Source organism: Saimiri boliviensis, chromosome 6, assembly GCF_048565385.1.
Source record: "Saimiri boliviensis isolate mSaiBol1 chromosome 6, mSaiBol1.pri, whole genome shotgun sequence".
In the NCBI taxonomy this organism is placed as follows: Eukaryota; Metazoa; Chordata; class Mammalia; order Primates; family Cebidae; genus Saimiri; species Saimiri boliviensis.
The window spans coordinates 93,893,508-93,909,206 of NC_133454.1; the positions used below are offsets into that span (position 1 = coordinate 93,893,508).

The 15,699-nt window shown below is 33.8% G+C and overlaps 1 protein-coding gene across 3 annotated transcripts in view; it reads left to right on the forward strand.

The window, feature by feature from the left end:
• Nucleotides 1-15,699, forward strand: part of LUZP2 (leucine zipper protein 2) — a 584,575-nt gene that overhangs the window by 490,473 nt on the left and 78,403 nt on the right. The window lies entirely within an intron of this gene.

The window sequence follows — 15,699 nt, forward strand, 5'->3', positions numbered from 1 at the left end:
GGTAGAAACCCCGTTTGTAAAATCTCCATAGTTACTATAAGAATGCTTGAAGGGAGCTTTCCTTTCGTAGAGAATCTAGCTGTTTCTTAGGTAGAATCATCTAATTGTTTAACAAAAAACAAAAGCTAATAATGTTGGAATAAGTTAAAAGAAAATATCGTGTATTACATTGCAATGAAAACATAGGTTTGATATGGAGAATATTTTCTTTGGGGTTATAAGTATCTTTACAAAAGTACTTTTTTTTTTTTTTTAAAGTCTGCAACTCTCAACACTGGCTGCACATTAGAATCTTAGTGTACATATTTTTAAAAGTATGCTCAGGTATATTTAAATTTCAAAAAGCCTGACCCAGGGGATTTTTTTCCCCCAGACCTATTAAATTAGATTTTTTTTTTCAGGTTAGACACCAGTTAATCAGTAATTTTTCAAAGTCCCAGTGTATTTTAATTTATGTTCAGGTTTAAGAACAACTCATTTGAGCAAATCATCTTCCAAATTCCCTTTAACAACCTGTTTTGGATAAAAACAAAGAACGTTTAATGGTGCTTTTGTTTCAATCTTCAAAAACTTTTATTTGTAGGTTCTACATTGAAATACATCCTGATAGCCAGAAATTGTCTTTGGAGAAAGGAGTTTTGTTTTGGGCGGTATGTTTGAAAGATCTAGTTCTCTGATCACTTGTCTTAGCATCACTTGTTATTAAAATGAGTGCTGTGGATACCAGCCTGACTTCTAAATGCAAATCTCAAGGGGCCAGCACAGAAAACTTAAGAACCACTAATGCAAATACCTAATCATGTGTTACATCTGGCTTCCTTACTGCTTATTTCTGAGATTTTCTATTTTTGAACTAAAGTGGGTAGATTAGGGAAATGCTATTTTCAGGATGGAGAGTCAGAAATAAGTGGAACAAAATAAATCTTCTGATGTACTGTTATCTGTAATTAGTCAACTTATGAACGATAAAGATGTAGTCTGTATGAGATCGTTGTGTAATATTAATGTTTTGCTTTTAAAAATTATTCAAAACAATGTATTTTAACTTTATTATATTTTTATTTATTTTCATATGTACTGAAGGACCTCTAAGAATTTTGAAGCCAATATTTTTTTCATTAATTTTGTTCTGCCTCTTCACTAAAAAGTAAAGATTCAGAGTTTTGTTTACTTAACAAAACTCAGGCGAAATAAGTACATGATCATGTATTTTTTTAATGTTCATCATGAAAAATTTTGGTAATTTCTTTGAAACTTGTCATTCATGAAACGCACAGCTGCACAGTCTTACCCATCTACCAGAAAACCACACCCTTAGTCCACTTAGTGTTAAGTCTCCAGAGGAGGAAAGGTTGTCTCATTAAGACTTTGGGCAAAACAGCTTTTTAATTCTATGGACACATTATATTTGTTTCCAACTCAAAATATTTTTGTTTAAAATCATTATTAAAACTAGACTTTCTTTTTACATATGTTTGATTACAGAAACTAATATTCTCTAAATAATGGGGAAAAAAAACCAGCTAGACTGTTTTTGACCTTGAATATGTGGAGGAAATTACTGGTTGTTACTGTAACTGGTTTTCTATGAATAAATGTCTGCCTTGTCTTTGAAATAAATAATATAAATATTTATTATTTCTCTTGGCTTATCACAGGAAAAAAGAAAATAGTTTAGATGAATGTAGTTTGGCGATTGCCCATTTTTAAACAAACAATAACAGAAAAAGGCATATGTTTAAGATAGAATTTAATAAAACTAATATAGTGTACTATAGAACATTCTGTTTTACAAAGATGTTCATTAAAAGTTTAGATGGTATTTATGTTTTACTCATTTATCTTTTTAATAGTGGTGAAAATTATATTTTATGTATGCTTGGGACTTAATTTCTAAGCAGTCCCCTCATGGATACTATTTTAAGAATCTTGAATAATATAATGTGATATGGGTGTATATAATAAGAACAAACATTTCAGTCATGGAATAATTATTTTCTGTATCCAAAAAGACAACTTGTAAATGAGGACATTTGAATCGCTTCAAATTCTTCAGTTGACTAGTAATAGCCACAGTGATATGCAGTGCCTGTTGAGAGTTGTGAGACAACTCTATCACATGACATTTCAGTGTCTCAGTTTTCTTAGTGCTAAATTCAGAGTGTTATTGTGATGTGAGTACTCAAAATAGTAATTCATCTAATTTTCCATAGTATCTGGCCATCTTCATCTACTTTCATTTGGTTTTTAAAATTATCAATCCTTATTTTAGAGAGATCTTTGCTTTTTCCTGATGTGATTTCTTACATTTCCTAGGAAGCAATTTTCAACTCACATATACAAAATGACAAAATAGTGCCCCAAATTTGTTATTCATTTTTTCTTCCAGCAGATTGGTTAGTGAAGCCTAATTTTTTACTCCAGTGCATGCATGTGTCCATATTTATGTGTGTGTGTTTATGTGTATATATTTGTATATATGTACATAGGTACATAAACATGCATACAAATATTGTATATAAACATACATATACATACAAACAACTATTTTATATGTATAATTTTACTATATTCACAATTATATATATAAACTATTTTATATGTATAATTTTACTATATAGTAGAATTATACATATTTTACTATATATAGTAAAATTATACATATAAAATAGTTTATATATAATATATATAAACTATTTATATATAAACTATAATATATAATAGTTTATATATGTATGTATATATATATGTGTATATATATATATAATTGTGAATTTTAAAAGCCACAGGTTCACGAAGGGAATAGGATAAAATTGCATGTGTTTACAAGAAAAAGGTTAAAAATAATTTATATATTAGTACCCCCACCATTTAAATGTTTTGTGTTTATTATGGTGCATACCTGTTACATACACTATTAGAGACATAGCTTAAGTTTCTGCTGAGGGCCTTGAACCAAGTCTATCAGATACTTTTTCTTCACTGCCCCTTTTACATTTGAAATGCCTGTTTCTTTCTAATTTGAGTGAATTTGTTTTTATCCTCCCAGTTAGAATTATTTTTTCCTCCCTCAGTGCTTTGACAGCTGAGTGTTTACCACTCTTGGCCCTTGGTCATCCCTTGAATACAGTTATGTCTGCATGTGTCTCCCTTCTTCAGAGAGATGACGTGCTTAGGTCATTGATCTGTTTACCATTAGTGTCCAGAATGTTTCTAGAAGATTCATTTGAAATGACACTGTTGTATGCCCTTCTTCTTCTTCTTACAAACTTCACTTATTTGTAAGTTAGAAAATTATATATTACTGTTTATTTAGTGCTTTGTATTCAACTACATTGGTTTTCTTCTGTTTGCCAGTACTCTGCTGTTAACTAAGAGAGCAAATTCGAAATGACACCGTCCTGAACTTTTGGAGATCACAGCCTAATTGTCTATAAGAAACAACAATAAAAATGCAGGATTTGTTCTTAGTAGTAGATCAGGTCATCTTTTGTTTGTTTCCTTGTTTGTTTTCCAGATACTTGGATATAAATACACAGATGATGTATCTGTTATGTCTTTGTTATGATATTACATATTTGTTATATAGAAAATAATATTCTTTCAAAGATATAAAGAGCCAAGGTAGAAACCAGGTGACCTGATCTACATTTTGGATAAAATTAACCCAACTAAAATAAAAACAAACAAACCATGTGACAATCTTCTAACCTATGTAGGAGAGGATGATGACCTGCTTTATGTCAATGACACTGAAAATATGATTTGAAATGTTACTGAGTCATAAAATTGTCATGACTTAGTGACTAAATGGGAAGCATGAAGGGAAGAAATCAAGAATAACAGTGCTTGCATTCATTCATTATGATGTAAAAGGCAACAGCAGATTATAAAGGGAAGCAAAGCTGGTTTGTTTTTAACCTGCTGTGTTTTGAGTTTCTGTCATAAAACAAAGTACCCACATCCAGTAGATGATTATATATTTAAATCTGGAACTGAGGGAAGACAATCTGAATAAAGATATTAGGTTAGATATCATCACTAAGGTTAGATATCATCACCATGAATAGGAGTTAAATACTGGAATAAATAAAATTATCTGAATAGATGGTATAGAGTGAAAAGAGATGAGGACTACAAAGACACTAGGCGTGAGAAGTAACATGAGTATGGTTTTATTTGCAAGCTAATAGATGGAATGTTTTTGATGAAAGTGCATTTATTCCCATTATTTTTGCTGAGATCCTCTCTAATGTATATTTAAGCTGAGAACCGTGACTTTTCTATGCCTATTTTACTAGTGCAAAAAATAGAGCATGCATGTCATTGTGTATATTTAGAATGACAAATACTCCAGTGGTCTGTTGGAGCTGGCTCCTATGTGCTTGCAAAAGTTGACTGTTACGTTTACAGAATTTGTACTATTCAACTGTTAAATAGAGGCATTATTAAATATTTTATATATTTGCATATTAAATAAATTCTATTGATGGCAATGTGGTAAATACCAAAGCTACTATATAGTGCTATAATCAATCTATGTTCTTAAGGATATTGTATATTTTGGACTTGTATAGTGGAAATACTATGTAATAGTGTATTACTGCATATCTCTTTGCAATTTGTGTTCAATGACATCATGTTAGTAGGTTGAAATTGGTAATATTTATACCGTAGAAATTTACAAGCACTATAAATCTGGGTCCTCCTAACCCACAGAGCTAGTGAATAGCATGCAGTGTGTCTCTGTGTGTGTGTGTGTGTGTGTGTGTGTGTGTGTGTGTGTGTGTAACATTTAAGATAGGATTACTGGGCATTATAGATAATATACGAAAAGCATGTGACTAACATTTATTCTACTGCTGTGTGGTAGAGCTAGATGCATAGTAGTGCTCAGAAAAGGCAAAATAATTAAGAAACAAAAAGGCTTGTTCAATTAGCGGCATTCAGAAAAAAACTAGTTTTGTATATCTATTGCAATATTTGATTTAATTATCTTCTTTTTTAATAAAATATATGATACTTTATAGAATTTGGGGAAAATATATGTAGGAGAAAGAACAGAAAGCATATTACCAATAATCCTACCACTTTTAGTTTAAAAAATATGAATTAATACACAGTAATGTGTTTGGTGTTTATAGTTGCATAGTAGAATGTTAAAGAGACGGAATTCATTCGTCAGACTAAGCAAAAATCTCTTTTCTGCTACTCTTTCTGATAACCTGATCAAATTATTTAACTTTTCTTTTTCTAAAATTTTATTTTATTTTTTATTATACTTTAAATTCTGAGGTAAATGTGCAGAATGTGCAGGTTTGTTACATAGGAATACATGTGCCTTGGTGATTTGCTGCATCCATCACCTTGTCATCTACATTAGGTATTTCACCTAATGCTATCCCTCCCCTACCTGTCTCCCACTGCCCCCTGCTATTCCTTCCCTAGCCCCCCACCCCTATCCAGGCCCTAGTGTGTGATGGTCCCCTCCCTATGTCCATGTGTTCTCATTGTTCAACTCCCATTTATGAGTAAGAACATGTGGTGTTTATTTTTCTGTTCTTGTATCAGTTTGTTGAGAATGATGGTTTCCAGCTTTATCCATATCCCTGCAAAGGACATAAACTCATCCTTTTTTATGGCTGCATAGTATTCCATGGTATATATGTGCCACATTTTCTTTATCCAGTCTATCATTGATGAGCATTTGGGTTGGTTCCAAGTCTTTGCTATTGTGAACAGTGCTGCCACAATAAACATATATGTGCATGTGTCTTTGTAATCGAATAATTTATAATTCTTTGAGTATATACCCACGAATGGGATTGCTGGGTCAAATGGTATTTCTAGTTCTAGATCCTTGAGGAATCACCACACTGTCTTCCACAATGGTTGAACTAATTTACACTCCCACCAACAGTGTAAAAGCATTCCTATTTGTCCATATCCTCTCCAGCATCTGTTGTCTCCTAGCTGAAGCAATTTTTCACAGAAGCAAAGCAAGTAAAAAGTTAAAAGATAAACTAGTACATGGTGGGGAGAGGGGGAAGATAAACTACAGCTAGTGCTCGACTTATGAGCACGATTGGTTTGGACAGACCGGTGGTAACACGATTTGGTCATAAGTTGAGTAGGCTATATGTACAGTACTGTGAAATGATGTTATAAAAATCTTTAAGTCATATTTTATCATAATTCTCTTTCATTATTGTTATATATCATAATTTTCTTTGTTCATTTTATGCCATTTGTATCATCTCTACACCATTTTGTTTCTTATTTTTACATTCGTCAGGTTTAAGTAAAACACTGCATTACCAGTACAACTGGTTTAATATTTGCAAAACATACAAAATTACAAAATACAGGTGTAAAAAATACCATAGGAAACATTTTCCCAATTGCAAAACATATCAAAATATATAAACATGTACAAAACACAAATGGCTGTACCGAGTCTGGGATAACAGTTGAAATGGTGCACGCGGAGATGGTAGTGCTGCCGGAAGCTGGTCCGCACTGTCTTACACCCAGCTGGGCAATGTTTGCGCTGCCAGACACAGAGCAGTTGTGGCTAGCGATTGTGGTTGTAAAGTCGAATGGTTGTAAGTTGCATAGATCGTAAGTCGATCAATACCTGTAGTACATGGCAGGGAGAGGGGTAAGATAAACTAGTACATGGCTGGCGGTGGAGGGGAAACAAACATAATATGGTGGAAAATAGTATATTCCTGGTGAGAGACACTGAGTGGCACTGGGGAAGGAGAGAAGAGGATGGATTTGAGAAATGCAAAGGACGTGAAATTTGGAGAAATTTGTGAGGAAGTGGAGATTAATAAAAAAAACCTGCATAATTGTTTTAAAGAAATTGGCTATAAAGAGGAAAAGAGCGGGCAAATGCAATGGGGGAGGTTCCTTTTAGGATGGAAAGAGATTTGAGTATAATTTTAGAAATAAGAAAGGGGATGAGTGAAAAATATATATTGACTATGTTGAACGCATAAAACACAGATATGTGATAAGGATTCAAATTTTGAGAAGCAGCAGCAAGAAATATGAAGAGTACGAGATTATGGCTGGGCACAGAGGCTCACTCCTGTAATCCCAGCACTTTGGGAGGCCAAGGTGGGCAGATCGGCTGAAGTCAGGAGTTCAAGACTAGCCTGGCCAACATGGTGAAACCCCAGCTCTACTAAAAATACAAAAATTAGCTGGGTATGGTGGTGCATGCCTCTAGTCCCAGCTACTCAGGATTCTCAGGCAGGAGAATCACTTGAATCTGAGAAGCCTGGTGACAGAGTGAGACTCTGTCTCAAAAAGAAAAAAAAAAAAGGACAAGATGAGTTGGACATGAAAAGTAATAGGAACAGACAAGATTTTGAGATGGAAGACAAGTTGGTAAAGATCAATGATGACACAGATAGATTTGATGCAGATCGAGGAAAGTTCTAAATGATCCCACATGACCTTTAGTTTACCAGTCAAAATTATGCTCTTCCTGACTCTGGAGAATAAGCCTGACATGCTGCACAAATGCCTTTGAAAACCTTGATTTCTCTCTGTCACATTCACCCTACTCCAATTTCTAAATCTCCTCTATAGCGTGCCCATGGGTGTCCTGCTTTGTTCTGCAATCCAAGGTGGAGGAGGTGGGAATATGAGAAAATACATTTCCTCAACTGCCTCAAGAGATTGACTTAGTAGACATGAGATCCAATCAAACGAAGAGTTGCTTCAGACAAAATTTAGCAAAAGAAAATAAAAAAATATACTAGATGATGATATGGATTAAAATTTAAAAATAATTTCAAAGCACAGTTAAAAAATTCATGTATGTTTAAGTAAATTTAAATTTATAAAGAAAATTCATGATGGGATTGGACTCACATATAATTCACTAGTGCCTCATATACCAAAACTATCTTCTTAAAGATAGGGGTAGGCTCTGATATGTTCTGCCTCATAGCATTGTAGCACTTTTAGAGAGAAGCTGAAAATGCTTCTTTCAGTTATTGGATTTTGCTGATTTCTAATGGTCCTTGTGAGGTATTAGCAAGTGCCATTAGGTGGGCACCCTAAGTATGTTGGGTTCCCTCTTTAACACCACTGTCTTGGAGGCCTGTGTTAAAATCTATGGCAAAATATCTGATACCCAGTTCCAAGAATTATTTGTAAGAGCACTAATTTGGATTTCAGCACACCAGTTGCAAATACTGATTTCTGCTAATTATTCAATGCACATTTGACACCTTGAAACTATGATTATTAATTTATGGAACAGAGCTAGTAATACAGAACAGTAAGCCTAAGAAACCAAAATGAATATGTGCTAAACGTATAGTGTGATAGCAGATATGTATTATTTAAGAGCATAGACTCTGAGGGCAAACTACCTGAGTTTGAACCTGTACTCTGCCACTAATCAGCTGTGTAAAAGGGGCAACTTTTTGAACCAGTTCCTCACCAGTAATGTGGTGATAATAGTACCATTTTTCTCAAAAGGTACTTAAGAGGATAAACTGAATATTATTGTTTCAGACTTATTTGGCTTAATATTATATCGTTGTGTGACCATCTCTAGGGAAGTGTCATCAGAAAGATCTAAATAGAGTTTGGCAATAAGAAAATTTGAACATTCACCAAAATAATTTTCATTCCAGGAGTGGTGGCTCATGCCTGTAATCTCAGCACTTTGGGAGACTGAGGTGGGTAGATCACCTGAGGTCAGGAGTTAAAGATCAGCCTGACCAACATGGTGAAACCTCATATCTTAAAAATACAAAATTAGCTGGGCATGGTGGCCCCTGCCTGTAATCTCAGCTACTCAAAAGACTGAGGCAGGAGAATTGCTTGAACCCAGGAGGCAGAGAGGTTGGAGTGAGCTGAGATCAAGCCATTTCATTCCAGCCTGGGCCACAGGAGTGAAACTCCATCTCAAAGAGAAAAAAAATTTTTCATGAAAGAACTTCTAAAAACAATTGGAAACATATGGAAACATAAGATCTTAATATGTTCTAAAAAGAAATAACATTTATACTACACCTGATAAAAGACTAGATAATTATTTGTCATATTTGTTCACCCTCAGAGTACTGTGAGTTGGATTTAAATGTTTCAAAGAAAATTGTAAGTAGTAACCTTGCTTTCATCACTATATGGAACATAATGATGTTTAGAAATTTGTGAAATCACAACAGTATGCATGAGTCTTCTACAGTGCTGGTATTAGGCTTTCCTATGACATGTGTGGTTCTCTTTGATCTCCACTTTATAAAAGCAAGAATATTCTGAGTTTTTGTAGCTACCTAACCTAAGAAGTTATCTACATCAATTATACTCTAAAAGCAAACTTTTCTCTTTTTCAGAATATTGTACAGTTTTTTTAAGAACTAAGATATATGCATACAATTTTAAGTTTCTGTTTTTGCTTGTGCTAGGATAAGAGAGCAGAAGGATAAATAGATAATTTATATATGGATAAATAGGTAGACAATTTAATGTAACATTCATAACAGGTTGTCAGCATATAGTCACTCATACAATAAGCAATTATAGTCTATGTACAATTGCTCTGATATGAATTTAGGAGGATTCTCTTTTTCCATTATCTTGCCAGAGTAATTGGTGATTTATTTATGTTTTGTATCCTCTAGCACATGGCTTATCAGATTGGTTAAAGACTGAACAGCTTGAACTTTTTAAAAACTGACTATTCAACTCAATATGCCAAATGTTTAGCAGAATGCCCAAAACATAGTAGGTATATGAGAAGAATATTCCAGACATGTGCCAAGGGAAGGACAGATGCAAAGAAATTTAACTATAAACTTGTTCAACAAACTAGTTAGTCATGATTTAAGGCTATGCATCTCATCTCATAAGTAAGATGTATTTCAGGATAGAAAAGTTATCTTGGAGAATTTGAGGAGCCTAATTAACTAGACTCAAAATCCATTCTTGGGTTACCTTTTTTTTAAAGTGCAAGCAATATTTTTAGAATGCAAATATCATATTTTCATTACATATACTTTGTATTTTATGTTTTTCTCCCGATTGTTCAATAACAATAATAATAATAATAATAAATTTCATTTATATAGTTCTTTATGAAAATTGCTGTGTGATGTTTTACAATAAACTCAGCAGGTCTTACTCTAATCATTTTAATTAAATAAGAATCTAAACCTGAGCCCAGCTTTCTTATTCCATGTCAGGTACAACAAACCACTCTCAAAATGAATGTTAGACTCTCAGAGGTATCCTAATAAAATGGGGTGAACACAAATATGCCGTGTTTCTTACACTTTCATAATACTGTTAAAATTTATAGAGCACTTGTTTTATTCCTTTCTCACTTCTAATGGCTTTGCACAAGATTTCTCAGTTAAAATCAAGAACACTGTGAGATAACATTGATTATACTCTGATATTATAAGCAAGAAAGGCTCACAGAGGCTAGTAGTCCATACTAGGTCTCAAAACATGATCAATGGCAACTTATCTCTTGAAATCAGATGTATCTGGCTTTGGAATCTGAGCATCTCACCATCACTTCATGTTTTCTAATGTGGTTCCCATATCAACTCACTTGTGCTTGGAAGGACATGTAAAAAACATTAGAACATTTTCCTTTAGTATTTGTTCCATTGCAATTGTCTCCAAAAATGAGTAATCACAATTTTAAGAGGTAACATTTATTTTAACTACAAGAAAGTACTAATCAAGAGAACAGAGTACATCTACAAATTCTTGAAGGGTTCAAGGATCAAAATTAATTATAAGATACAAATTTACTTCATTTTTTAATATCTCTTGAACTATCCTCCATGTGAAAGAATGCATGAGGGAGGTGAAACCTCACAGTATGTGTTAAATCCAGTATTTGCTCTTCAACCTCCTTTTAATATTCAAATTTTATAATAACATTCTGGAAGAAAGACCATGACTAGCATTAAAAGGTAACATTTTTATTTAATGAGAAGCAAGAGAGTCTATGTCTAGATAACCCTAATCAAGCTCTATTGCCTAGTTTTCTGCAAATGAAGTTGTAGTTCAGAGATAAAATCATGTGTCCTCACAACTTTCTAAAGGCCTCACAGACAATGTTCTTGCTACTTTTGTTTGATATGTTATTGAATGATGGAAGAATCTATGGATGTAAAATACCCATGACTATATGCAAAGAGTAATTTAATTAACTATATAAAATATGACTATGTAATGTGGTACTTTATGAAATAGTGTTAAGGAGGACAAGATTATTCATTTTATTATCATAAGATTCTTTTAACAGTCCCAATAAGCATCAGTGTGTCCTTAAACGAATACGTTTTTCCTGAATCATACATTTAATACAAATATATTAAGTAACTTGAGTCTAAGAAGCATTGCTAAGGGATTTATGTGCTGTATTTCTTTTAGTTATTGCAACAATTTACAAAGATAATATATTTTTACATTTAAGAGGCTGGATATCATAGTTTTAGAAGGTATCTTCTATGCTGTTTGTATTATGTTGTGTTCTCCAAGAAGACACTAAAATAGCATTAGATTTGCAAGAGGTTTATTTGGAAAAATACTTGTGAGAGAAAATAAGGAGGCAACCAGAGGAGGCTGAAACAGCCATCAGGTCTCCATGCAGATCTGACCACTCTGGAGGAGTGAGGGTAGAAAGAGGGTTAAGATAGAAAAAGGCTTAGACTCCTGTACAATTAATAAAGAAAAACAACTTAGGCAAATATCAATGGGAAATCATTGAATTAAAGCCACCTATCAGAAGAGTCCCCATATTTTATAAGAATGGGCTACATTGCTAGCTGGGGACAGTTTCCCCATTGTCTTGGTTATTAACATTTGGTTTTTTGTTATTTATGTGAATTTCTATAGCAGGCTTGAATTTCGCCCCAGAAAATGAGATTTTTCTTTTCTGTTGTATTGTCAGGCTGCAAATTTCTCAAACTTTTATACTCTGTCATCTCTTGGATGCTTTGCTGCTTAGAAATTTTTTCCACCAGATACCTCAAATCATCTCTTCTCAAATTCAAATTTCCACAGATCTCTAGGGCAGGGTCAAAATGCTGCCACTCTCTTTGCAGAGCAAAAGTGACCTTTACTGCAGTTCCCAACAAGTTTCTCATCTCCCTCTGAGACTACATCAGGCTGTCTGCATCACTATTAGCATTTTGGTCAAAGCCATTCAACAAGCGTCTAAGAAGTTTCAAACTTTCCCACATCTTCCTGTCTTCTGAGCCCTCCAAGTCTCTAGGAGGTTCCAAAAATTCTCACATTTTCCTGTCTTCATCTGAGCACTCTAAACTCTTCCAACCTTTGTCATTTCCAAAGTCACTTCCACATTTTTGAGTATCTTTAGAGTAGTGCCTTACTACTTGGTATTGATTTACTGTATTAGTCCATTTTCACACCACTGATAAAGACATACTCGAGACTGGGTAATTTATAAAAGAAAGAGGTTTAATTGACTCACATTTCCACATGGCTGAGGAGGCCTTACAGTCATGGTAGAAGGTGAAAGAGGAGCAAAGTCACATCTTAAATGGTGGCAGGCAAGGAGAGCATGTGCAGGGAAACTCTCCTTTATAAAACTATCAAATCTTGGGAGACTGATTCGTTATCATAAGAACAGAATGAGAAAGACCTGCTACTGTGATTCAATTGCCTCCCACCAAATCTCTCCCACAGCACCTGAGAATTATGGGAGCTACAATTCAAGATGAGATTTGGGTGGGAACACAACCAAGCCATGGTTCCATAACGTACGTTTAGGGGATTTTTAATTTTAATGAGGATAGACCTCTTATAAAGAGGCATATTAACATATATTTGTATGCAAGTATATTCATTAGAAAATTATAAGAACACATAGCTAACATACAAGTATTTATCTAATTAAAAAGGTATATTTTCACAGTGGAATTCCAGCAGATACTTTTAAAAAGGCTTTAAAAAGACTTCTAAGAGCATAAAGAAATGCTCAAAAAATTAACTATGTAGAAGAGCATAGATTCCTCCTAAACAAGATATAGATATTATGACATTCTTGGCATATTTACAAAACTGCAGAAACTCATTTTTAATTGTTCTCATTTATTAATGAAAATTGTTATTTTATTATATAGTAGAAAATATTTTATAATATTACTCTTGATTTAAAACTGACATTGTTTCATCAAAATTTGGTAATTATTACCAGTTTCCCTACAAAAAAAACCTTTTTTTTTTAAATCTGATTAAAGCGAATTGTAATTCATGCAACATGGAATCCAAAATCATGCATCTCTTTTCTCATTATTACTCTTTTGTTACTTCTTGGAACTATTATTTTTGTTATTGAATCTATATTTTTGAAAATACAAAACTTTGGTCATAAAAATGAATTCAGTAAAGATTTCCATTAATTTTCTGACAAATATTACTTTTGTAGATATTTTATGATGTGTAACTGGAAATTGAGAATAGTCACAAATAACTCAGAATACAAAATATTTTCTTTATTTTTATTTTCAACAAAATAATGTGAAAATTATTTTGTGAATAAATACAAAAGTACACAAAAAAGTGCAAAAATAGTTTATGTCTCTAAATGTCCATAATCACCTTATTTAATATTTTGCTATTGTCTGTGTAAAGAAGAGGATAAGTTATATTGCCTTTTTTATATTTATTAAGCAAAATGACTCCTACTATGTAAAAGGAAATGTTTCTTTTTTCTTTCTTTCTTTTTTTTTTGAGATGGAGTTTCGCTCTTGTTACCCAGGCTGGGGAGCAATGGCGCGATCTCGGCTCACCACAACCTCCGCCTCCTGGGTTCAGGCAATTCTCCTGCCTCAGCTTTCTGAGTAGCTGGGATTACAGGCACGTGCCACCATGCCCAGCTAATTTTTTGTATTTTTGGTAGAGACGGGGTTTCACCATGTTGACCAGGATGGTCTCGATCTCTCGACCTTGTGATCCACCCGCCTCGGCCTCCCAAAGTGCTGGGATTACAGGCGTGAGCCACCGCGCCCGGCAAAAGGAAATGTTTCAAGTTCTTTAGGAAACCAAAGGTAATTGAATCATTGGCACATAACTCTTCATATTGTTGAACTTCAAAGTCAGGTCCACTAGAACACATTGGGGAAGTCAAACAAAACTAATGCGGAATCCAATTAGTAGTAGAATGCATTAACATTTTCATCATCATGATTATTACGAATATTTTACCACTTGAAAGTGCTAAATGTTAAACATGGATGTATCCCATTTATGTATCCAACAAACTTTTTTAGGGACTACCCATTAATCTCATTTTACAGCAGAAAAAACTCAGGTTTATTTCATTACATAAACTTATTTGCATTACAGACTTGGTTATTGACAAAGCCAGGATCTACTAATTACTCGGATACTATACTTTGGATGTTGATTTTTTCCCCTCCAACGTTCATATTAAAACTTTATTCCTTATGCCAACACTATTAAGAGATGTGGTATTTTGGAGGTAATTGAATCATGACAGCTACTATCTCATGGATAGGATTAAGTGCCCTTTAAAAGGACTTGACCACATGAGTTTTTGCCCCTTCCATCCCTTTTGTCATGTGAAGATACAGCATTCCTCCCCTCCAGAGGATGCAGCAACAAGGCACCATCTGGTAAGCAGAGAGACCAGGTCCTCTCCAGCTGATACCTTGATCTTAGAATTCTCAGCCTCCAGAAATTAGTGAAATAAATTTCTATTATCTATACATTGCCCAGTCTGTATTATATTTATAGCAGCCCATATGTACTAAAACATCAGTTCTGGTTTTCTATGCTGTGTCACAAACAACCCCATATTTAGAAGTGTGAGAAAAAGCATTTTAATATACTGAAGCACTTAATGGTTTGGAATTTGAACCTGGCTAGTCTTTAATCCACAATGACGAGGGCCCTAGTTAGGAAGACATGAATGACTGACTGGAAGCTGGAATTATCTGGAGATTTCTTCATTCACATGTGTGGTGACTGGGCTGAGATGACCCAAATGCTAGCCTCTCTGGGGCTATTGACTAGGATATTTAATCAGATAACCTTTATGCACATTGGAATTAGTCATATAATAAAATCCTCAGATTAGTCAGATTACTTTTACGAGAAATTATTGACACCAAAAGGGATACTTCAGAAAATAGGCATCAGTGGCATGGCATGTCCTTTTATTACTTTTTCTTAAAAGTCAGTTAGTGTCCCTTTTATTATTTCTAATGGTCAAAATTACCACAAACTTGCCCAGATTGAAAGAAAGGGGACATAGAGCCCATATATTGATGGAAGGAATTTCAGCAGATATGTGGCAGTATTTTAAATGATCATACCTAAGGATTCAATGGAGACAGATGGCAATTGCAATTTAGGTGCCCAGTGATTAGGAACTGTTAGAGAAATAATGAATCAATTTATTTTAATATTTATAAAAGTACTATGGCTACATTCCTCCAAGTTTACTTTTTTGACATCTCTTTTGGCAGGAATATAATTCAGAATACTGTCAGTAGCAATCACTACCTGTTGGCTTCAATACATCAGATATTTTGCTCTTTACAACATAATGACAACTAGTACATAATTATCTGACAATGTTAGCGAAATTACCAATTGTTCGTCTGTCAAAAGCCTAAATGAATGCACTCAAATTTTAGTATCTCTTTTGAGGTAGTTCAG